This window comes from Ambystoma mexicanum, chromosome 10 (genome assembly GCF_040938575.1).
Source record: "Ambystoma mexicanum isolate Mex_15411 chromosome 10, UKY_AmexF1_1, whole genome shotgun sequence".
Lineage (NCBI taxonomy): Eukaryota > Metazoa > Chordata > Amphibia > Caudata > Ambystomatidae > Ambystoma > Ambystoma mexicanum.
Window position 1 is genome coordinate 31,272,404 of NC_090932.1, and position 26,826 is coordinate 31,299,229.

Consider the following 26,826-nt stretch of genomic DNA (forward strand, 5'->3'; position numbering starts at 1 on the left):
CAATATGGAATGAAAATGCAGTACAGAAAATAACTTGATAGGATTCAGCAAAAGACAATGTAATCACTTTCTTGGACAATTCACCCCCCCCCTTAATGCAATGTAAGGAGATGAATAGAATGGGACTCAGTTCTTAGGAATGCAATCAAATAGAATTCAGTTCAATTCCCCCCCAGCAGCTTATACAACAGATAGGAGTTTTGAAACACAGACCCAAGTGCTTTGAATATGGTGACAATGCAGTGAGAAATATGCTGACAATGCTTTTAATTCCCTTCAGGAGGTTCAGGGTGAGTGGTATCTAGTTAATATTAGTTCAGGCTCACTCTAGCAAGGATTCAGGGATGGTTCTTAAGAGGCAAACGAAATTTAGCAAGGAAAGAGATGACTGCTGATGGTTACACGTGGCTGGATTTTTAACCAAATCGCAAATCGCGGCAAAATTCGCGGGTGCGAGAATCGTGATTACGGAGAAAGTATAAGGAATAGGAAGTCGGTTCTAGGCTCGTTGAAAAGCTGAGATTCTAAGCTTTCAGAGGAAAGTTAAACCAAACGGTGACGGAGTTATGAACGATTTTGTGAAGGCTGTTTTTTGGATTTGAAATTTTAAAAGTTCAAAGCAACAGGTTACAGCTTGCAGCTAGAAAATGAAAGGTGGCAGCTTTGCAAATGACAGGTGACAGTTAGGAGGCAGTTCTGGTTAGATTAAAATAGTTTGGATTAGATTATTTTAACTAAGAGATTGGTTCTGCACAGTTCTGCTAGGTACTCAAAATATATTTTTGAATTAGGCCTCCCACGGATCTGGTCAGGTTTTGGACTGGACTCCGGTTCTGGTCTCGGCACTTCACAGTGATCTGGGTCAGCTCTCTGGTTCTGCTAACAGCGGTCTGGGTCACTCTGGATCTCTGGCCTCTGGTTCTGGATACTGGATGTAACACTGCTTTCTGGGCACTGCTACAGGTTCTGGAGATTGATGGATTTGAAGTCTGGATCTCTGGATGTGAAGTTGTCGGTCGGCATGCTCCGCAGCAAATGGAATTAAATGTCCTCTCTAGCTTCCAGTGGCTCTTTTTATGTCTTTTGAAAGTGGGTGTGTGTGCAGCATCACTAGCCAGCCCCTCTTTCAACTCGTCATTGGCCCAATTCTCCCCTCTCCCATGATTGGGGAAGGAACTGTGAGTCAGAGTGATGCTGTAGGTTTTATGGGTCAGAGGATCCTCCCCTGGTCAGTTTGCCCACAAATCTATATTTGATCAAAATACACATTCCTCAAATACATAGTGGTTTGTCATTGCATGTATATATTACCTATCACATGAGGTAGTCTCTGTGCCATATCTGCTCTTCCTGAGGGCTTGCATTCAGAAACGGCAACATTGTTGATTTTAGTGGATTATGCAAACTTGGTTCTTCATTAAAAATTATACACATATACACGGCCTGTCCATACATACTCCAGTAAATTCCCATGTCTCTAGCTTAAACACAGAGTCTGTAGTATCCATAAATAGCAGGGTTTTGCCCCAGAACATCACACAAATTCCCAACGAGTCTTAAAATGTGCACAGAAAAATCCAAAGAATTATGGTATCATTCAAATAATTTTGACAAGTCCGCACCATGAGTTATACATCTTTCTTAGAATCATATTCTGGCCAACAGGGGTGTGTCTTTTCAGGTCACATGGTGTAGAAACCAGTTTATTCAGTTTCTGCCAAGCTCAGAGACCCTGCCACTCCCAGCTTCTGCCAAGAGGAAGCTATTTTACGGCCACCCTAATAAACCATCTGCCTGGGCCCAGGACAGGCCTTTGTTCAACTCCCTGTAGCTGCTCCACCCCTAATCTAATCAGAGAGGTGACAACTCCTTTTGGCAAGGGAAGAGTGGCCGAGCAGGTTTTAACTCCTGTGGGGGTAGATGTCAGGCAGAATTCAGTTTCATTAAGCCAGGTTTCATATAAAATGTCACTTTTTGTTCCCCAGTTTAAGTCAAGACAATTTTTACATATGCAGCTAGAATGCTGATTCTAAGTTCAAAACTATGACATTTCAACAGTGACAAACTATGTGACACTCAAAGTAGGTCACTCAGTTAATTTAAACATTTTCGATTTTTGGTAGTTTTAAATCCAGTTTCAGTTAGGCTGCTGCAGACCTGCAGAGCTCAGCCAGTCTTGTTATCAACATTGTTTTGGGGCTCTTCAACTTCCCAGATTTAGTATGCACACATACTTCATTCTGCCAGATGTCCGCTTGTGTTCAGTGAGATTTTTGGATGTGTTGCAATGTTTAAAAATAGGCATTTTGAGCCGGCATTCAGAGAAACAAAAGGTGATTTTAAAGTGCGTTTTTTCCTTTGGCACACATTTCACTCATGGCACCCCGGCCCATCCTGCTCGCACTGGTGGGTGGCAAGTTAGGCAACCATTTTAGTGTGCACAAACTGCATGGTTCTCCTAGATTCTGGCGCACATGTGGGCTTTTTGGCCATCTTGGATTTTCTAAGCCCACAGCACCAAATGTTGCAGCATGATAGCTCAAACATGGGTCAGGACTCCCAACAAAGCCCCCCACGTGACTGCACTTTGAATTTGAGTCGATGGGGAGTCGGGTGCACAGAAGTTGATGACCCACGCACTGGTATGTCCGCATAATCTTCTTCCAATTCTGCAAATGGCACAGTTCAGCATCTTTTCCTCCATCCGGTACTGATCGATAGGTTCTCCTCACCGGTCCTGATGGGAATATTGGGTGGTACCCTGGGCCCCTCGGATCATCCTCCCAGTCTCCGGATCGTCCTCCTTGGCCAGTCTCCAGGTTTTCTTTCTCCTAGGATGACAAAGGAAGAGCGGCAATACCTATTCATAGACATTTTTCCCCCACCATTGATATAGTGGGGTGACATATAAATTTATAGGCAAAACATATGAACATGCACATTTCTTTTTGCATTCAAAAACAAAAACACCCACATTGAGAAACTCAGAATTTGATAGGCGATATGTAGGATATTTTAAGTTAGAACTGAATTAATCTGAGACAGTACCCTCTAGGATGCCAGAGGATTCCTCCAGTTGTTGCAGAGTGTGCCTGGGATGGCAACACTTGAACTGGTTAATGTGGACCCACTTATCTTCCCCCTCTGCCAAACCGCCTTTGGGGATGCGGATCTTGTAGGCCACAGGGGAGATCTTGTCTATAATCTCAAAGGGTCCCTTCCATGTAGGCAAAAACTTTCGCTGTCTTGCCTGGTTTCTTTGGAAGTTGTACAAATAGACCCGGTCCCCCACCTGATATTCCTTCCGGGAAGTTTTCAGGTCATAGTGGGTCTTCATACTCTCGGCTGATCTTTCTAGATTCCGCTGAGCATAAGCAAAAGCATGTTGAAGGTGTTTCCTTAAATTCTCCACATACTCGTGAGTTGTGGAGGCATTTATTAGTGTCTGCTCTTGGGTCCTGTAGAGCAAATGCTGAGGAAGCACCATCTTGCGTCCAGTCATCAACTCAAATGGTGACATTTTGGTTGCAGATGAAAGGGTAGATCTGATGGCCATTAGGACCAGAGGTAATCGGATATCCCAACTTGGCCCAGAATCTGCCACAAACTTCTTTAATATGCTCACAATGGTTCGGTTGTATCTCTCCACTGCTCCAGAAGAAGCTGGCCTGTAAGCAATGTGTAGCTTCCTTTTAACCCCCAGTATCTCCCACATCTTTGTCATTACTTCACTGGTGAAGTGGCTACCCCTGTCTGACTCAATCCTTTGAGGTAGACCAAAACGGGAAAAGATGTGGTTAATCATCAGGGCAGCTGCTGTTTCTGCCTTGCAATTTGGGGCTGGGAGACATTCCACCCACTTGGTAAACAAGCATGTAACGGTCAACATGTACTTGTTTCCTCTAGCGGAGCGAATCACAGGGCCTACAAAGTCGATTTGCAAATCTGACCATGGCAGTGTCATCCCCCTCTTTTGGAGAGGCGCACGGTGTGTGAGGGATGATGGCTGAAATTGTGCACACACAAGACACCCCTTCAAGTATTGGTCGAGGTCCTGCCCCATGTGTGGCAAGTATGCAACGTCTCTTAAGATTTCCAGTGTTGTGAGAAACCCCCTATGACCGGCGGTGGCCGCATCCTGGGCGTAACTTAACATCAGGCTTCGGAATGAGGTAGGAACCATTCAACGATCATGGCCAGCTTGGGATTTCCTGACCAGCAAACCGTCTTGGATCCGGAACATTTTTGGACATTTCATCAACACGATTAGGTCCTCTTTCCCAGTGTAATCGGTATCCGTCAGGGGAAAGTTCTCAGGGTCCTCAAGGTGTTGGTAAAACTTACCAATAATTGGATCCCCCTTCTGAGCTGTAATCAAATCAGCATCGGGGTCTCCTTGCTCCATTGGGCAGTTGAAAGATCACTGTGAGCATTTGTCTGGGACCTAGTGATAGCAGTGACCTGGATTTCCCCCAACAGGGACTCTATTTCTATAATATCCCCTTGGATGGCCCCGGTTTTGGCCAGCTTATCAGCTAAGTCATTTCCAGTTTTGTCTGGTCCCTCTACTTTGGAATGACCCTTGATCTTTTTCCAGTAGATGGTCATCCCATTCGATGTGACCAGATCATCAATGTTTTGGATCAACTTCCCATGTTTCAAGGGTTTGTTGTTAGCACATAACATGCCTCTGGTTTTCCAATTAACCAGGTGCTCCACGAACCCGTTCCGTACATAATCAGAATCTGTGATTATGACCAGTTTGTGGAGTTGATGCTGGACAGCAGTGAGGTTGGCCTGATGCACAGCCATCAATTCTGCCACCTGACTACTTCGGGGACCAATTTTGTATCCAGCGGAGGGTTCTGGGGACTCATTCACCCATGCATTCCCTACGCCAGCCACCAGTTCTTTCTCCCCGTCGTTGTCAACATGGTAAGAGCATCCATCCACATAGACAGTGGGAATTCCCTCACACTTGTCCTCTTCAAAGACTTTGTGTGGGGAATTAAGGTATGCCTCCATGTTGTCCTTGATTTTTAGACTTTCGTCCTCGAGACAGTTTTCTCTGGCACAATCATGCAAGTCAGCCAAACCTTGCGCGAGGGGACTCTTCTTGTTTTGGCCATATCAGACCTCCACAGGAAAGCCTTGCATTGACAGAATCTAGGAAGTAATTTGGGAATTACTCACATTTCCGGCCCGGATTCTGTCACTTTGGAGATATTGCAGAGGCTGGTGTGGAGTCTCCACTATGATGTGTTCCCCCTGGATAAACGGGCGGTAATTCTTCAATGCCCACACCGTTGCCAGGAGTGCCTTCTCACAATCGTTGAATTTTTCCTCCACAGAGGATAAAGTTTTGCTCGCATAGGAGATTACTGTATTGACCTTGTCATGCTTTTGGTATAATACTGCCGTCAAGCACGTATTAGAGAACCCCGTCTCCAGGAAGAACTCCTTGTTTCTGACAGGGTAAGCTAGGCAGGGCGCTTGTGAGAGGCTTCGTTTGAGTTGTCTTACTGCCTCGGCTTGTTCTGGACCCCATTCCCACTTCACCCCCCCTTCAGGAGATGAATCAGGGGTCTGGTGATTTCTGTGTAGCCCTCCATGAACTTTCTGCTGTAATTAGTCAGTCCAAGGAGGCTTCTTAGTTCCCGCAGAGTTGTGGGGTCTTTCAGTTTCTGAAGTGCTTCCACTTTCTTTTCCTGGGGACAGAGACCCTGAGGAGTAATCTCATACCCAAAGAAATTAACACGGGTTCTACACCACTGTACTTTCTGAAAGGAAAGTTTTGCTCCAGCGGCCCTCAACTGGGTCAGAACATAACGGATCTCCGCTATGTGTTCCTCCACAGATGAACTTTTGATGAGGACATCATCTACATAAGCCAGGTTACCCCTCGCACCCAGGTCGGGCATGGCCTTATGTAGGAAAATGTTGAATTAATTGCCGGAGTTGAGGTATCCGAAGGGCGTCCGGGTCCATGTGTACTGCTGGCCCCCAAAGGTAAAAGCCAGCTTGTAGTGGTCCTCCCTACTGACAGGCACAGTCCAGTATCCATTGGTCAGGTCTATTGCAGTGAATACCTGTGACCCCTGGATCTGGGCCAGCCCTTGGTCAATGTAGGGCAGAGGCCATCGGGAAGTATGGACCCGTTTGTTGAGCTCCCTAAGGTCAGCACAGAGTCTCCACTGGCTGTTTGGCTTCAATATTCCCAGCACCGGATTATTGAAGGTGCTGTGGACTGGACAGATTATTCCCCGGGACTCAAGGTTCTTAATTATTTCAGTAAGGGACTCCATTGATGCGAGAGGCAAGCGATATTGCTTCACAAACACAGGAGTCATGCCAGGGTCCGTGGGGATTGTTGTTGTGTGGATGTCAGTGCGACCACAGTCATATGAGTCTACCGCAAAGAGATCTTGGAAATCCAAGAAAACTTGTTTCAACTTTTGCTTTTGTTCCAGAGTCACACAGGCATGAGCTAGGTTGACTCTCTCTTCCACCATCTGCCTGAAGCCTGGAAAGACTTCTGGTTTGGCTATCTCAGCGGCCTCCTCCAGCTGGGTGGAGAAGTCCCTGGTCAGAGTGCTGATTTGGACTGGAGGCCTCAGGTGGGAAAGGCAACCCTCATGGACCTGGAAAATCACCTCATCCCTCCTGAAGTCACAAGTCACATCTTCCTTACCATAGGGGCAGGAAGTGTACACCAGGAAGTTCCCCCAATGCCGGGTAAAAATCCTGTCTGGTGTTGTATTGTCATCACTGTCACTGTCAAAACAGTCCTTGGGGATTGGCCTAACAGTTCATTTCCTAAATCAATGGAAAAATGTCGGTCATCAACCGCCATTCCAATAATGGTGCCTGCGGCTAGAGTAATACTCTTTAAGTCGCTGTTATCCACCTCTATTAGAATGGTGCCATGTTCTATGTTGACTAATGGTGTTGGGTTTACCCCTAACCCTTTCTGTTGGAGGGAAGCATTTAGATGTATGTAAGCATCAGGGTTTTTCAAATGTTGTCCTCTTTTAGCTTTCACTTCCAGGGAGAATTGTCGGGTCCTTTCTGGGATGGTGACTTCCTCTTTGATCTGAATTTCAACTGCATAAGGTAGCAATTGTGCTGACCTAAATGCTTTTTCTGGATCATCAAAGCCCATGGGATTATCCGCTAATCGGGACCGAGCTTTGAAGTTGATTAGGTCCAAACTAATGGCAAAGCGATTGAGACTGTCACTGCCTAAGTAAAAAGCGGCAGTGACGTCTCGCACGACCCAACAATTGTGGACTATGCTCTTGTTGCCAATGGAGATTTTGAGCATACACCTGCTTGGCAGGAGATGTTTGGAATTGGGTGCTTCCAGTTCCATTTCCCATTTGTCTATCAGTTTGAATGTGGGAATGGCTGGATCTTTTGGGAGTTGGCGGAACATGGCTTCGCTGATGAAGCTCTTACCATTGTTCACGCACACTCGAGCGAGAACAGAGTCCTTCCCATCATTTAACTGAACAGGGATGAACAACTGCTCTCCAATTTGCTGAATATCAGCCAGGCTCTGAGCTGATTTCACATCTTTCTGGACTATAGGAGTGGGAGTTTCTGATTGTGGATTAGTAAAGAATTTCAGGGTGCTTCCTTCCAGTATGGAATACCACCTTAAACTGGAAGGAAGGTTGATATTCAGAAATAGAGAGGACCCCCATCACCAGTCTGTTGTCCTACTGCTATTACTGTCACATCGGGAGTTTGGTTGTTCTGGAAGTGAAATTCTACTTGGTCAGATTTTTGTTCAACCATGTGGCAGGTGCCGTTTAAACTAACATGGTTGACACTCTGTTTTAATTTTATTGGTCGGCTAGTCTGGGTCCAGAGGACCTTGTTTACACAGTCTATTAGGGGTGACAACCTTCTCAGGAGGTCATTCCCTAGTAAACAAGGGGTGCCCTCTGGAGTCACTACTATGACCGGGTGTTTCACCTTGTGTCGCCCAATTTTAATGTCCAAGTCTGCAGTCCCCTCAACGGGAATTTCCTTCCCGTCAAAGTTCTGCAGTTGTCCAGGAAGAGAGGTGAGAGGAATTCGGTAATTCTCCCCCTTCCTGCGTTTAGTTCCTCAAAGGCCCTTTTGGACAGAAGGGTAGCTTGGGATCCAGTGTCCACCAGTGCCAGAATTTTACCCTGCCCCTGTACTTGTACCGGGGCATAGTATCTTCCCTCCTTCTCCTCAAGGGGGCACAGATAATGCACATTTTTGGACAACTGGTGGGCTAACTTTCTGGTTTCGGACATTGCTAGCAAAGAGATTTGGGCAGAATTCTGTGGAGAACCTTGGGAATCTGAAAGAAAAAGTTGGCAACTGGAGATCAGAGCCATTGTGGGTTCCCCTGGTTCCGGTTCTGGGCCGCCCCACCCTTCTTGGAGGCAGTCACCAGGATGGGTTTGAACCAGGGGATTTCGGTATTGTGGGTTCTGGGATGAGATGATGGGCGGCGGTAGCTCAGTCTCCATATCTCCCCAGTCTGAATTGACATCCCTTGGGACCCATTTTTCCTTGGGAGGAGTTCCCCCATCTCTGAAGGAGAAGATCCTTCTCCCAGGATCCTCTTGAGATCCCTCTCCCTCAAATTGGAAGATCTGTACCTCCTCTACAAAGTGGGTCTGTTTGAGTCCTTTGTTTCTCCTACCTCCTCTCTGCTCCTTGGGTGGCAGACTTTCAGGGGTAGGAGATTTTGTTTCCGGTTCCTGGTTTTCCAGGGGCTGTTTACAAGTTGGGAAGGAAGCTTCCTCCAAGGTTTTACACCCCCCTTCCCCTTGTGCCTCCTCCCTGGGAGCCGGTGTGTTATCGGGGTGCTGCCCCCGTCATTGTTCTGGAGCACCAGGTCCAGAGTTTGGGGCATTCTGCGGTGGCATGCTCATCTGAGTGTTCTGTTGAGCCCTCAGTATGTGACCCAGATCCCGTGCCATATTTTGGACCTGGCGCTCTAACTGGGAAACCCGCTCAGGCTGATACGGGGCTCTATTTTCTCCCCTAGGTTGATCCCGGGAAGGGTAGCTATCCCTTCTCTGGTAGTACCCCTGGTTGGGAAGATTTTGGTACCCCTCCACCTTTGGCCTCCCCTCTCCCGGATTAGGTTGTCTGGGCTCAGGGAATTGGGGAAAGAAGGATGGATGATTTTGGGGCTGGAAATTGGGTGGATACCTGGGGAAAAAGTTCTGCCCAGGATTTGGAGAATTTCTGCCCTCCTGGGGGAAGTTAGGAGGGAAGTTCCCCGGGTCAGGTGCTTGGCTGGAACCCCCCCACTTGGGCTGGAGGAGTCCACAAATAACCCAGGATTGGTCGGTTTCCCTTATAGCGGGGACTTACATAGTCAAGGGAGCGGGGTTCCCCATTTGTGGGACTACCTCCTCGACTCCCTGTCTGTGACTGGCCCGAGGGCCTTCTGGGCTGTGAATTATTAGGTGCAGGTAGGTTTTTAGGCCCCCCCATCAACAAATCCAAAACGGGGGTGACCTTTACCTCTGCCACCTTGGCAGCAGCAGGGGTGCTGTTGGTTTTGGGATTTTTCTGGGTATTGCTTTTATTTTCTATGGGCTTCTGCACCTCATAGATCCGGGTAGCCTGTTCAATGACCCAGTCTAAAGTCTTTTTTCATGAAAATCTCTCACGAGCTGGGTCATTATATATTTGGGCAAGGCATGGAAAAATGTATTGACAAATTCTCTGCTGTCTGTGCGCACCCTTCTGGTGGTCTGCGCAAAGGCACGTTTCAGTTCTTGCACAAATTCTTGTGGGGCCTGATCCTCCCCACATTGCAAATTGTAGACTGCTTTGCGAGCCTCTTGAGGATTTCTGTGAACAGAAAAATGTTTTAATATGGCCGCCCTATAGGTGGACCACCTTGAATGATTTTGGTCCTCCAGCCCCGCAAAGAAACTGGAGTACTCTGGGGAGAATGTCCACTTTACATATTGGATACAGCTTTGGCTGTCCTTCAAATGAAAAGTCTCCATCATTTGCTCATAGAGCTCCAAGTGTTCCCAAACAGAGTACTTGGCGTTCTTATGATAAGGCGTGATGACACTCCTGATTGCCTTAATCTGTTTCAATGGGTCCTTAAGAAAGGCCCTTTTTGCTTTATTGGCCTTTTTGGTTCGGGTAACCCTGGTCCATTCATCCTCTGACTCAGAGGCACTGCTCCGAGAGGTTCCTGTCTGATCTTCCAGGTTTTCCCGGATTCTGCGAGCCTGGGAATGGCTGGCAGAATGTGGGGACCTGGTCTCCTGTGTCCTGTGCCTTTCAGAGTAGTCTTCAGATTCCTCGTTGCTGCCAGGATTTGATGGGTACCCCCCCCACTGACCTAACTGGGCAGAAGTTTTCAGGATGCCCTTAATGGGCCTATTCTCCTGGGGTTCCCCACTAAATTGCACTGTGCTTGGATGCCCATACCCGGATGCCCGCCCATCCATTCCTGGGAGGTACTGGCCTATGAGCCTCATGCTTCTGGCTGGATAGTAATCTGCCATCCCTGTGGCCCGGTGCTCATATGCACCAGGGGACATGGGGGTGGCAGAGTCCAGGGACTGAGAGAGATAAAGGCATCTGGTACTAGGGCTCCTGAGGTTATGCTCAGGAGTTTCCTTTTCCCAGGAAACCTGGTCTCTATCCGCCCCTGCTCCCTGTTGCAATGCAAGAGCCTGCGCCTTCAGTTCCTCAGTTAAGGCCTTACTAGACTCTATCAGTCTCTCCTGCATCGCTACCTGTTGTTGGAGCCTATCATTGTGCTGGCAGAGAGCCTCATTCTCTATCTGCGTTTCCTGATTGGTCCTGGAGCACTGGGCCAGTCTTTGCTGCAGGAGGATTACCTCCTGAGCTGTGTCCCTATTGGCCTGCTCCTGTCTTGCCAGAGCCTCCTCCACCCTCCTGGTGTGTTCTAGCAAGTCCTGGTGTTATTTTTGGAGGTCACCCAGTCCCTGGTGGGCCAGGTGATTTTCTTCCATTGTTCTCCTTAAGTGGCAGACTTCCTGGCCTAAGGTGTCCCTTTCCTGACCAAGAGCTTGAATTTGTGACGCCAGGTCGCCCCTTTGCCTTTGGAAGGCACCAGCTTTCTGGCGCTCCTGATCAAACTCTGCCTGGGTATCCAGGTCTTTCAGGATCAGTTTATTGCTCTCCTCTTTCTCTCTGTCTAGTTGGATTTGCAGGGTGGCTACCTGCTCTGTGCATGCCCTGTTGAAATTGATCTGTTGCTCCAGCTTTTTCTGGCTCTGCAGTAGGGAGTCCAAACTGTCTGGCGTTCCTTCTGCAAGGCCAGAATTCTGGTATCCTGGTCAGCCTTTTCCTGTTGCAGTATATCCATGTCCTCTTTTATTTTAATGATATACTGCCTACTATCATTTTCTGACTCCTGGCTTCTCTGCAGCCTCTGCTCAGAAGAATCCAGATCAGATTGGGCCTTCTCTAATGCCAGCAGTTGCCTACTCGCCAGATCTTGGCCTTCAGCACATTTATCCTGCATGGCTCCCATATGTAAATATAAATATGCCGCTACCCTGGCAATCTTGTGGTGCTCATCCTTGGCCTTAGGGGCCATATATAGTTCACTCAGGGCCACATGTAGGGGACCCTGATCTCTCCATTAATCTGACCCCGTTTCAGTGATCTGGGGTGCGATTGCCTGCAACCAGACCATCTGGTCCTGATGAGTTCACTCACCTCTCACAAATAGCTTATGTAAGAAGTGCTCTCTGGCTATTTTCATATCTACCAAGGTCGTCATTCTGGAATTTGAGTTCCTTCCTGACTTACAGAAGTTTATATTTTGTTTTTGCAAAACAGACCTTTTCCTTAGAGCGTTCCTTTGAGGAGTGCTTTACAGCGTAACACAGTGTGGTGATCCGACCGGATATGTGTATCTGGTCAGCTGGCACACTGTATTAATCTGCACAAGTGATAGATCTAACCCAAACGTCCGACTCGAGCCCCCAATTTGTAAGAGGATTCAATTCAACACTACAGCTAAGTCAATGCCTAGTCTGGGATACTGAATGGAAACCCTTATTGATATATCTTTATGTCCAGTTCATGAGTTCTGGATGACTATCCCTATATAACACCCCTCTCTTGGAATCCCCCTGACCCCACTGAGCCAAGAAGTAGTTCTGTTTTGCAAGTTTAAACGGTTTATTTGAGAATGTAAACAATAGATATAGATCACACTTTATAATAAATTAATAATTAATATCACACTTAATCTGAGCAGTAATCAATAATGGATATTCTGGCACTAGCACACTTCTTTATAACCAATGATGAGTGGGTATAGGATGGATAGGATAACAACAATACTTTTATGGTTTCAAAGAGATGCAATATGGAATGAAAATGCAGTACAGAAAATAACTTGATAGGATTCAGCAAAAGACAATGTAATCACTTTATTGGACAATTCACCAACCCCTTAATGCAATGTAAGGAGATGAAAAGAATGGGACTCAGTTCTTAGGAATGCAATCAAATAGAAGTCAGTTCAATTCCCCCCCAGCAGCTTATACAACAGATAGGAGTTTTGGAACACAGACCCAAGTGCTTTGAATATGGTGACAATGCAGTGAGAAATATGCTGAAAATGCTTTTAATTCCCTTCAGGAGGTTCAGGGTGAGTGGTATCTAGTTAATATTAGTCCAGGATCACTCTATCAATGATTCAGGGATGGTTCTTAAGAGGCAAACGAAATTTAGCAAGGAAAGAGATGACTGCTGATGGTTACACATGGCTGGATTTTTAACCAAATCGCAAATCGCGGCAAAATTTGCGGGTGCGAGAATCGTGATTACGGAGAAAGTATAAGGAGTAGGAAGTCGGTTCTAGGCTCGTTGAAAAGCTGAGATTCTAAGCTTTCAGAGGAAAGTTAAACCAAATGGTTACGGAGTTATGAACGATTTTGTGAAGACTGTATTTTGGATTTGAAATTTTAAAAGTTCAAAGCGACAGGTTCCAGCTTGCAGCTAGAAAATGACAGGTGACAGCTTTGCAAATGACAGGTGACAGTTAGGAGGCAGTTCTGGTTAGATTAAAATAGTTTGGATTAGATTATTTTAACTAAGAGATTGGTTCTGCACAGTTCTGCTAGGTACTCACAATATATTTTTGAATAAGGCCTCCCCACGGATCTGGTCAGGTTTTGGACTGGACTCCGGTTCTGGTCTCGGCACTTCACAGTCATCTGGGTCAGCTCTCTGGTTCTGCTAACAGCGGTCTGGGTCACCCTGGATCTCTGGCCTCTGGTTCTGGATACTGGATGTAACACTGCTTTCTGGGTACTGCTACAGGTTCTGGAGATTGATGGATTTGAAGTCTGGATCTCTGGATGTGAAGTTGTCGGTCGGCATGCTCCGCAGCAAATGGAATTGAATGTCCTCTCTAGCTTCCAGTGGCTCTTTTTATGGCTTTTGAAAGTGGGTGTGTGTGCAGCATCACTAGCCAGCCCCTCTTTCAACTTGTCATTGGCCCAATTCTCCCCTCTCCCATGATTGGGGAAGGAACTGAGTCAGAGTGATGCTGTAGGTTTTATGGGTCAGAGGATCCTCTCCTGGTCAGTTTGCCCACAAATCTATATTTGATCAAAATACACATTTCTCAAATACATAGTGGTTTGTCATTGCATGTACATAGTACCTATCACATGAGGTAGTCTCTGTCCCAAATCTGCTCTTCCTGAGGGCTTGCATTCAGAAACGGCAACATTTTCGATTTTAGTGGGTTATGCAACCTTGGTTCTTCATTAAAAATTATACACATATACACGGCCTGTCCATACATACTCCAGTAAATTCCCATGTCTCTAGCTTAAACACAGAGTCTGTAGTATCCATAAATAGCGGGGTTTTGCCCCAGAACATCACACAAATTCCCAACACGTCTTAAAATGTGCACAGAAAAATTACAAGAATTATGGTATCATTCAAATAATTTTGACAAGTCCGCACCATGAGTTATACATCTTTCTTAGAATCATATTCTGGCCAACAGGGGTGTGTCTTTTCAGGTCACAGGGTGTAGAAACCAGTTTATCCAGTTTCCGCCAAGCTCAGAGACCCTGCCCCTCCCAGCTTCTGCCAAGAGGAAGCTATTTTACGGCCAACCTAATAAACCATCTGCCTGGGCCCAGGACAGGCCTTTGTTCAACTCCCTGTAGCTGCTCCACCCCTAATCTAATCAGAGAGGTGACAACTCCTTTTGGCAAGGGGAAGAGTGGCTGAGCAGGTTTTAACTCCTGTGGGGGTAGATGTCAGGCAGAATTCAGTTTCATTAAGCCAGGTTTCAGATAGACTGTCACTTTTTGTTCCCCAGTTTAAGTCAAGACAATTTTTACATATGCAGCTAGAATGCTGATTCTAAGTTCAAAACTATGACATTTCAACAGTGACAAACTATGTGACACTCAAAGTAGGTCACTCAGTTAATTTAAACATTTTCAATTTTTGGTAGTTTTAAATCCAGTTTCAGTTAGGCTGCTGCAGACCTGCAGAGCTCAGCCAGTCTTGTTATAAACATTGTTTTGGGGCTCTTCAACTTCCCAGATTTAGTATGCACACATACTTCATTCTGCCAGATGTCCGCTGGAGTTCAGTGAGATTTTTGGATGTGTTGCAATGTTTGAAAATAGGCATTTTGAGCTGGCATTCAGAGAAACAAAAGGTGATTTTAAAGTGTGTTTTTTCCTTTGGCACACATTTCACTCATGGCACCCCGGCCCATCCGGCTCGCACTGGTGGGTGGCAAGTTAGGCAACCATTTTAGTGTGCACAAACTGCGTGGTTCTCCTAGATTCTGGCGCACAGGTGGGCTTTTTGGCCATCTTGGATTTTCTAAGCCCACAGCACCAAATGTTGCAGCATGATAGCTCAAACGTGGGTCAGGACACCCAACACCACATTAGAAAGATGTTGTCTGGTTGGTTAAGTGCTCCAGTTCACCGTGATGTACAGTGATTCCTCCACTCTCTCTTTGCTGGGACCTCTGGTCTCCTTTACCCTCTCTACCAGACTTCTACAGCTATATAAAGTATATGGAGTCCACCCACTGTACTCCCAGACTTCTCCCGCTATATAACATACGAGGAGTCTACTCCCCACTGCACTCCCAGACTTCGCCCGCTATATAATGTATATGGAGTCCACCCTCCCTGCACTCCCAGACTTCTCCCGCTATATAATGTATATGGAGTCCACCCCACTGCACTCCCAGACTTCTCCTGCTATATAATGTATATGGAGTCCACAACACTTCACTCCCAGATTTCTCCCGCTATATAATGTATATAGAGTCCACCCCCTTGCACTCCCAGATTTCTCCCACTATATAATTTATAAGGAGTCCACTCGATTGCGCTCCCAGACTTCTCCCGATATATAAAGTATATGAAGTCCTACCCACTGCACTCCAAGACTTCTCCCGCTGTATAATGTATATGGATTCCACCCCCCTGCACTCCCATATTTCTCCCACTATATAACGTATATGGAGTCCACCCCACTGCACTCCCAGACTTCTCCCACTATATAAAGTATATGGAGTCCAACCCACCGCACTCCAAGACTTCTCCCGCTATATAATGTTTATGGAGTCCACCCCCCTGCACTCCCAGATTTCTCCCGCTATATAATGTATATGGAGTCCACCCCACTGCACTCCCAGACTTCTCCCACTATATAATGTATATGGAGTCCACCCCCCCTTCAGTCCCAGACTTCTCTCACTATATAATGAATATGGAATCGACCCAACTGCACTCCCAGACTTCTCCCCTTATATGACGTATATGGAGTCCACCCCACTGCACTCCCAGACTTCTCCCGCTTTTTAACGTTTATGGAGTCCATCCCACTGCACTCCAAGAATTCTCCCCCTATATAAAGTATATGCAGTCCACCCCCCCTGCACTCCCAGACTTCTCCCACTATATAACGTATAAGGAGTCCACCCCACTGCACTCCCAGACTTCTCGCGTTATATAATGTATATGGAATCCACCCCCCCTGTACTCCCAGACGTCTCCTGCTATATAATGTATATGGAGTCCACCCCACTGCACTCCCAGACTTCTCCCCCTATATAAAGTATATGGAGTCCACCCCTGCACTCCCAGACTTCTCCCACTATATAACGTATATGGAGTCCACCCCACTGCACTCCCAGACTAATCCAGCTATATAACATTTATGGAGTCCACCCCACTGCACTCCCAGACTTCTCACATTATATGATGTATATGGAGTCCACCCCACTGCACTCCCAGACTTCTCCCGCTATATAATGTATATGTAATCCACTCTGCTGCACTCACAGACTTCTCCCGCTATATAACGTATATGGAGTCCACCCCACTGCACTCCCAGACTTCTCGCGTTATATAATTTATATGGAGTCCACCCCCCTTGCACTCCCAGACGTCTGCTGCTAAATAATGTATACGGAGTCCACCCCACTGCACTCCCAGACTTCTCCTGCTACATAATGTATATGGAGTCCACCCCACTGCACTCCCAGACTTCTCTGGCTATGTAATGTATATGGAGTCCACCCCACTGCACTCCCAGACTTCTCCCCCTATATAACATTTATGGAGTCCACCCCACTGCACTCGGAGTCCACCCACTGCACTCCCAGACTTCTCTGGCTATATAACGTATATGTAGTCCACCCAACTGCACTCCCAGACTTCTCCCGCTATATAACATATATGGAGTCCACCCAACTGCACTCCCAGACTTCTCCGGCTATGCAATGTATATGGAGTCCACCCCACTGCACTCCCAGACTTCTCCCGCTATATAACGTATATGTAGTCCACCCAACTGCACTTCCAGACTTCTCCGGCTATGCAATGTATATGGAGTCCACCCCACTGCACTCCCAGACTTCTCCGGCTATGTAATGTATATGGAGTCCACCCAACTGCACTCCCAGACTTCTCCAGCTATATAACCTATATGTAGTCCACCCCACTGCACTCTCAGACTTCTCCCGCTATTTAACGTTTATGGAGTCCGTCCCACTGCACTCCAAGACTTCTCCCCCTATATAAAGTATATGCAGTCCACCCCCCCTGCACTCCCAGACTTCTCCCACTATATAACGTATAAGGAGTCCACCCCACTGCACTCCCAGACTTCTCGCGTTATATAATGTATATGGAATCCACCCCCCCTGTACTCCCAGACGTCTCCTGCTATATAATGTATATGGAGTCCACCCCACTGCACTCCCAGACTTCTCCCCCTATATAAAGTATTTGGAGTCCACCCCCTGCACTCCCAGACTTCACCCGCTAAATAACATATATGGAGTCCACCCCACTGCACTCCCAGACTTCTCCCGCTATATAACATTTATGGAGTCCACCCCACTGCACTCCCAGACTTCTCGCATTATATGATGTATATGGAGTCCACCCCACTGCACTCCCAGACTTCTCCCGCTATATAATGTATATGTAATCCACTCCGCTGCACTCACAGACTTCTCCCGCTATATAACGTATATGGAGTCCACCCCACTGCACTCCCAGACTTCTCGCGCTATATAATTTATATGGAGTCCACCACCCCTGCACTCCCAGACATCTGCTGCTAAATAATGTATACGGAGTCCACCCCACTGCACTCCCAGCCTTCTCCCGCTATGTAATGTATATGGAGTCCACTCCGCTGCACTCCGAGACTTTGCCCCCTATATAAAGTATATGGAGTCCACCCCACTGCACTCGGAGTCCACCCCACTGCACTCCCAGACTTCTCCCGCTACATAATGTATATGGAGTCCACCCCACTGCACTCCCAGACTTCTCTGGCTATGTAATGTATATGGAGTCCACCCCACTGCACTCCCAGACTTCTCCAGCTATATAACGTATATGTAGTCCACCCAACTGCACTCCCAGACTTCTCTGGCTATATAACGTATATGTAGTCCACCCAACTGCACTCCCAGACTTCTCCCGCTATATAACGTATATGTAGTCCACCCAACTGCACTCCCAGACTTCTCCGGCTATGCAATGTATATGGAGTCCACCCCACTGCACTCCCAGACTTCTCCCGCTATATAACGTATATGTAGTCCACCCAACTGCACTCCCAGACTTCTCCGGCTATGCAATGTATATGGAGTCCACCCCACTGCACTCCCAGACTTCTCCCGCTATATAACGTATATGTAGTCCACCCAACTGCACTCCCAGACTTCTCCGGCTATGCAATGTATATGGAGTCCACCCCACTGCACTCCCAGACTTCTCCGGCTATGTAATGTATATAGAGTCCACCCAACTGCACTCCCAGACTTCTCCAGCTATATAACATATATGTAGTCCACCCCACTGCACTCCCAGACTTCTCCGGCTATATAACGTTTATGGAGTCCACCCCCCACTGCACTCCCAGACTTCTCCAGCTGTATAACATATATGTAGTCCACTCCACTGCACTCCCAGACTTCTCTGGCTATGTAATGTATATGGAGTCCACCCCACTGCACTCCCAGACTTCTCCAGCTGTATAACATATATGTAGTCCACTCCACTGCACTCCCAGACTTCTCCGGCTTTGTAATGTATATGGAGTCCACTCCGCTGCACTCCCAGACTTCTACAGCTATATAACGTTTATGGAGTCCACCCCACTGCACTCGGGGTCCACTCCACTGCACTCTCAGACTTCTCTGGCTATATAAAGTTTTTGGAGTCCACCCCACTGCACTCAGAGTCCACCCCACTGCACTCCCAGACCTCTCCAGCTGTATGACATATATGTAGTCCACCCCACTGCACTCCCAGACTTTTCCCGCTATATAAAGTTTTTGGAGTCCACCCCACTGCACTCAGAGTCCACCCCACTGCACTCCCAGACCTCTCCAGCTATATAACGTACATGTAGTCCACCCCACTGCACTCCCAGACTTCTCCGGCTATGCAATGTATATGGAGTCCACCCCACTGCACTCCCAGACTTCTCTGGCTATGTAATGTATATGGAGTCCACCCCACTGCACTCCCAGACTTCTCTGGCTATGTAATGTATATGGAGTCCACCCCACTGCACTCCCAGATTTCTCAGGCTATGCAATGTATATGGAGTCCACCCACTGCAATCCCAGACTTCTCTGGCTATGTAATGTATATGGAGTCCACCCCACTGCACTCCCAGACTTCTCCGGCTATGCAATGTATATGGAGTCCACCCCACTGCACTCCCAGACTTCTCCAGCTATATAACATATATGTAGTCCAACCCACTGCACTCCCAGACGTCTACAGCTATATAACGTTTATGGAGTCCACCCCACTGCACTCCCAGACTTCTCCGGCTATGCAATGTATATGGAGTCCACCCAACTGCACTCCCAGACATCTACAGCTATGTAATGTATATGGAGTCCACTCCGCTGCACTCCCAGACTTCTCCTGCTATATAACGTTTATGGAGTCCACCCCACTGCACTCAGAGTCCACTCCACTGCACTCCCAGACTTCTCCAGCTGTATAACATATATGTAGTCCACCCCACTGCACTCCCAGACTTCTACAGCTATATAACGTTTATGGAGTCCACCCCACTGCACTCGGGGTCCACTCCACTGCACTCTCAGACTTCTCTGGCTATATAAAGTTTTTGGAGTCCACCCCACTGCACTCAGAGTCCACCCCACTGCACTCCCAGACCTCTCCAGCTGTATGACATATATGTAGTCCACCCCACTGCACTCCCAGACTTTTCCCGCTATATAAAGTTTTTGGAGTCCACCCCACTGCACTCAGAGTCCACCCCACTGCACTCCCAGACCTCTCCAGCTATATAACGTACATGTAGTCCACCCCACTGCACTCCCAGACTTCTCCGGCTATGCAATGTATATGGAGTCCACCCCACTGCACTCCCAGACTTCTCTGGCTATGTAATGTATATGGAGTCCACCCCACTGCACTCCCAGACTTCTCTGGCTATGTAATGTATATGGAGTCCACCCCACTGCACTCCCAGATTTCTCAGGCTATGCAATGTATATGGAGTCCACCCACTGCAATCCCAGACTTCTCTGGCTATGTAATGTATATGGAGTCCACCCCACTGCACTCCCAGACTTCTCCGGCTATGCAATGTATATGGAGTCCACCCCACTGCACTCCCAGACTTCTCCAGCTATATAACATATATGTAGTCCAACCCACTGCACTCCCAGACGTCTACAGCTATATAACGTTTATGGAGTCCACCCCACTGCACTCCCAGACTTCTCCGGCTATGTAATGTATATGGAGTCCACCCAACTGCACTCCCAGACATCTACAGCTATGTAATGTATATGGAGTCCACTCCGCTGCACTCCCAGACTTCTCCTGCTATATAACGTTTATGGAGTCCACCCCACTGCACTCAGAGTCCACTCCACTGCACTCCCAGACTTCTCCAGCTGTATAACATATATGTAGTCCACCCCACTGCACTCCCAGACTTCTCAGGCTATGTAATGTATATGGAGTCCACCCCACTGCACTCCCAGACTTCTCCGGCTATGTAATGTATATGGAGTCCACCCAACTGCACTCCCAGACTTCTACAGCTATGTAATGTATATGGAGTCCACTCCACTGCACTCCCAGACTTCTTCGGCTATGTAATGTATATGGAGTCCACCCCACTGCACTCCCAGACTTCTACAGCTATGTAATGTATATGGAGTCCACCCCACTGCACTCCCAGACTTCTACAGCTATGTAATGAATATGGAGTCCACCCCACTGCACTCCCAGACTTCTCTGGCTATGTAATGTATATGGAGTCCACCCCACTGCACTCCCAGACTTCTCCAGCTGTATGACATATATGTAGTCCACCCCACTGCACTCCCAGACTTCTCTGGCTATTTAATGTATATGGAGTCCACCCCACTACACTCCCAGACTTCTCTGGCTATGTAATGTATATGGAGTCCACCCCACTGCACTCCCAGACTTCTCCGGCTATGTAATGTATATGGAGTCCACCCGCTGCACTCCCAGACTTCTCCCCCTATATAACATTTATGGAGTCCACCCCACTGCACTCGGAGTCCACCCCACTGCACTCCCAGACTTCCCCAGATATATATCGTATATGTAGTCCACCCAACTGCACTCCGAGACTTCTCTGGCTATATAACGTATATGTAGTCCACCCAACTGCACTCCCAGACTTCTCCCGCTATATAACGTATATGTAGTCCACCCAACTGCACTCCCAGACTTCTCCGGCTATGCAATGTATATGGAGTCCACCGCACTGCACTCCCAGACTTCTCCGGCTATATAACGTATATGTAGTCCACCCCACTGCACTCCCAGACTTCTCCGGCTATGTAATGTATATGGAGTCCACCCCACTGCACTCCCAGACTTCTCCCGCTATATAACGTATATGTAGTCCACCCCACTGCACTCCCAGACTTCTCCGGCTATGTAATGTATATGGAGTCCACCCCACTGCACTCCCAGACCTCTCCAGCTATATAACGTACATGTAGTCCACCCCACTGCACTCCCAGACTTCTCTGGCTATGCAATGTATATGGAGTCCACCCCACTGCACTCCCAGACTTCTCTGGCTATGCAATGTATATGGAGTCCACCCCACTGCACTCCCAGACTTCTCTGGCTATATAATGTATATGGAGTCCACCCCACTGCACTCCCAGACTTCTCTGGCTATGTAATGTATATGGAGTCCACCCCACTGCACTCCCAGACTTCTCCGGCTATGCAATGTATATGGAGTCCACCCAACTGCACTCCCAGACTTCCCCAGCTATATAACATATATGTAGTCCACCCCACTGCACTCCCAGACTTCTACAGCTATATAACGTTTATGGAGTCCACCCCACTGCACTCCCAGACTTCTCCGGCTATGTAATGTATATGGAGTCCACCCCACTGCACTCCCAGACTTCTACAGCTATGTAATGTATATGGAGTCCACTCCGCTGCACTCCCAGACTTCTCCTGCTATATAACATTTATGGAGTCCACCCCACTGCACTCGGAGTCCACTCCACTGCACTCCCAGACTTCTCCCGCTATGCAATGTATATCGAGTCCACCCCACTGCACCCCCAGACTTCTCCAGCTGTATAACATATATGTAGTCCACCCCACTGCACTCCCAGACTTCTCCGGCTATGTAATGTATATGGAGTCCACCCCACTGCACTCCCAGACTTCTCCTGCTGTATAACATATATGTAGTCCACCCCACTGCACTCCCAGACTTCTCCGGCTATGTAATGTATATGGAGTCCACCCCACTGCACTCCCAGACATCTCCGGCTATGTAATGTATATGGAGTCCACCCCACTGCACTTCCAGACTTCTACAGCTATGTAATGTATATGGAGTCCACCCCACTGCACTCCCAGACTTCTCCGGCTATGTAATGTATATGGAGTCCACCTCACTGCACTCCCAGACTTCTACAGCTATGTAATGTATATGGAGTCCACCCCACTGCACTCCCAGACTTCTCTGGCTATGTAATGTATATGGAGTCCACCCTACTGCACTCCCAGACTTCTCCAGCTGTATAACATATATGTAGTCCACCCCACTGCACTCCCAGACTTCTCCGGCTATGTAATGTATATGGAGTCCACCCCACTGCACTCCCAGACTTCTCCGGCTATGTATGTATATGGAGTCCACCCCACTGCACTCCCAGACTTCTCCGGCTATATAACATATATGTAGTCCACCCCACTGCACTCCCAGACTTCTCCGGCTATGTAACGTATATGTAGTCAACCCCACTGCACTCCCAGACTTCTCCGGCTATGTAATGTATATGGAGTCCACCCTACTGCACTCCCAGACTTCTCCGGCTATGTAACGTATATGTAGTCCACCCCACTGCACTCCCAGACTTCTCCGGCTATGTAATGTATATGGAGTCCACCCCACTGCACTCCCAGACTTCTCCGGCTATGTAATGTATATGGAGTCCACGCCACTGCACTCCCAGACTTCTACAGCTATGTAATGTATATGTAGTCCACCCCACTGCACTCCCAGATTTCTCCAGCTATGTAATGTATATGGAGTCCACCCCACTGCACTCCCAGACTTCTACAGCTATGTAATGTAGATGGAGTCCACCCCACTGCACTCCCAGACTTCTCCGGCTATGTAATGTATATGGAGTCCACCCCACTGCACACCCAGACTTCTCCAGCTGTATAACATATATGTAGTCCACCCCACTGCACTCCCAGACTTCTCCGGCTATGTAATGTATATGGAGTCCACCCGACTGCACTCCCAGAATTCTCCCTCTTCATAACGTATATGTAGTCCACCCCACTGCACTCCCAGACTTCTCCGGCTATGTAACGTATATGTAGTCCACCCCACTGCACTCCCAGACTTCTCCCACTTCATAACGTATATGTAGTCCACCCCACTGCACTCCCAGACTTCTCCGGCTATGTAACATATATGTAGTCCACCCCACTGCACTCCCAGACTTCTCCAGCTATGTAATGTATATGGAGTCCACCCCACTGCACTCCCAGTCTTCTCCCGCTACACTCCCAGATTTCTCCCGCTACATAACGTATATGTAGTCCACCCCACTGCACTCCCAGACTTCTCCGGCTATGTAACGTATATGTAGTCCACCCCACTGCACTCCCAGACTTCTCCGGCTATTTAACGTATATGTAGTCCACCCCACTGCACTCCCAGACTTCTCCGGCTACGTAATGTATATGGAGTCCACCCCACTGCACTCCCAGACTTCTCCGGCTACGTAACGTATATGGAGTCCACCCCACTGCACTCCCAGACTTCTCCCGCTATGTAATGTATATGGAGTCCACCCTACTGCACTCCCAGACTTCTCTGGCTATGTAATGTATATGGAGTCCACCCCACTGCACTCCCAGACTTCTACAGCTATGTAATGTATATGGAGTTCACCCCACTGCACTCCCAGACTTCTCCGGCTATGTAATGTATATGGAGTCCACCCCACTGCACTCCCAGACTTCTCTGGCTATGTAATGTATATGGAGTCCACCCCACTGCACTCCCAGACTTCTCCAGCTGTATAACATATATGTAGTCCACCCCACTGCACTCCCAGACTTCTCCGGCTATGTAATGTATATGGAGTCCACCCCACTGCACTCCCAGACTTCTCCGGCTATGTATGTATATGGAGTCCACCCCACTGCACTCCCAGACTTCTCCGGCTATATAACGTATATGTAGTCCACCCCACCGCACTCCCAGACTTCTCCGGCTATGTAATGTATATGGAGTCCACCCCACTGCACTCCCAGACTTCTCCGGCTATGTAACGTATATGTAGTCCACCCCACTGCACTCCCAGCTTCTCCAGCTGTATAACATATATGTAGTCCACCCCACTGCACTCCCAGACTTCTCCCGCTATATAACGTTTATGGAGTCCACCCCACTTCACTCGGAGTCTACCCCACTGCACTCCCAGACCTCTCCAGCTATATAACGTACATGTAGTCCACCCCACTGCACTCCCAGACTTCTCTGGCTATGCAATGTATATGGAGTCCACCCCACTGCACTCCCAGACTTCTCCGGCTATGTAACGTATATGTAGTCCACCCCACTGCACTCCCAGACTTCTCCAGCTATGTAACGTATATGTAGTCCACCCCACTGCACTCCCAGACTTCTCCGGCTATGTAACATATATGGAGTCCACCCCACTGCACTCCCAGACTTCTCCGGCTACGTAACGTATATGGAGTCCACCCCACTGCACTCCCAGACTTCTACAGCTATGTAATGTATATGAAGTCCACCCCACTGCACATCCAGACTTCTCCGGCTATGTGATGTATATGGAGTCCACCCCACTGCACTCCCAGACTTCTACAGCTATGTAATGTATATGGAGTCCACCCCACTGCACTCCCAGACTTCTCTGGCTATGTAATGTATATGGAGTCCACCCAACTGCACTCCCAGACTTCTCCAGCTGTATAACATATATGTAGTCCACCCCACTGCACTCCCAGACTTCTCCGGCTATGTAATGTATATGGAGTCCACCCCACTGCACTCCCAGACTTCTCCGGCTATGTATGTATATGGAGTCCACCCCACTGCACTCCCAGACTTCTCCGGCTATATAACGTATATGTAGTCCACCCCACTGCACTCCCAGACTTCTCCGGCTATGTAATGTATATGGAGTCCACCCCACTGCACTCCCAGACTTCTCCGGCTATGTAACGTATATGTAGTCCACCCCACTGCACTCCCAGCTTCTCCAGCTGTATAACATATATGTAGTCCACCCCACTGCACTCCCAGACTTCTCCCGCTATATAACGTTTATGGAGTCCACCCCACTTCACTCGGAGTCTACCCCACTGCACTACCAGACCTCTCCAGCTATATAACGTACATGTAGTCCACCCCACTGCACTCCCAGACTTCTCCGGCTATGCAATGTATATGGAGTCCACCCCACTGCACTTCCAGACTTCTCTGGCTATGCAATGTATATGGAGTCCACCCCACTGCACTCCCAGACGTCTCTGGCTATGTAATGTATATGGAGTCCACCCCACTGCACTCCCAGACTTCTCAGGCTATGCAATGTATATGGAGTCCACCCCACTGCACTCCCAGACTTCTCTGGCTATGTAATGTATATGGAGTCCACCCCACTGCACTCCCAGACTTCTCCGGCTATGCAATGTATATGGAGTCCACCCAACTGCACTCCCAGACTTCTCCAGCTATATAACATATGTGTAGTCCACCCCACTGCACTCCCAGACTTCTACAGCTATATAACGTTTATGGAGTCCACCCCACTGCACTCCCAGACTTCTCCGGCTATGTAATGTATATGGAGTCCACCCCACTGCACTCCCAGACTTCTACAGCTATGTAATGTATATGGAGTCCACTCCGCTGCACTCCCAGACTTCTCCCGCTATATAACGTTTATGGAGTCCACCCCACTGCACTCGGAGTCCACTCCACTGCACTCCCAGACTTCTCCCGCTATGTAATGTATATCGAGTCCACCCCACTGCACTCCCAGACTTCTCCAGCTGTATAACATATATGTAGTCCACCCCACTGCACTCCCAGACTTCTCCGGCTATGTAATGTATATGGAGCCAACCCCACTGCACTCCCAGACTTCTCCCGCTGTATAACATATATGTAGTCCACCCCACTGCACTCCCAGACTTCTCTGGCTATGTAATGTATATGGAGTCCACCCCACTGCACTCCCAGACTTCTCCGGCTATGTAATGTATATGGAGTCCACCCCACTGCACTCCCAGACTTCTACAGCTATGTAATGTATATGGAGTCCACCCCACTGCACTCCCAGACTTCTCCGGCTATGTAATGTATATGGAGTCCACCCCACTGCACTCCCAGACTTCTACAGCTATGTAATGTATATGGAGTCCACCGCACTGCACTCCCAGACTTCTCTGGCTATGTAATGCATATGGAGTCCACCCCACTGCACTCCCAGACCTCTCCAGCTGTATAACATATATGTAGTCCACCCCACTGCACTCCCAGACGTCTCCGGCTATGTAATGTATATGGAGTCCACCCCACTGCACTCCCAGACTTCTCCGGCTATGTATGTATATGGAGTCCACCCCGCTGCACTCCCAGACTTCTCCGGCTATATAACATATATGTAGTCCACCCCACTGCACTCCCAGACTTCTCCGGCTATGTAACGTATATGTAGTCCACCCCACTGCACTC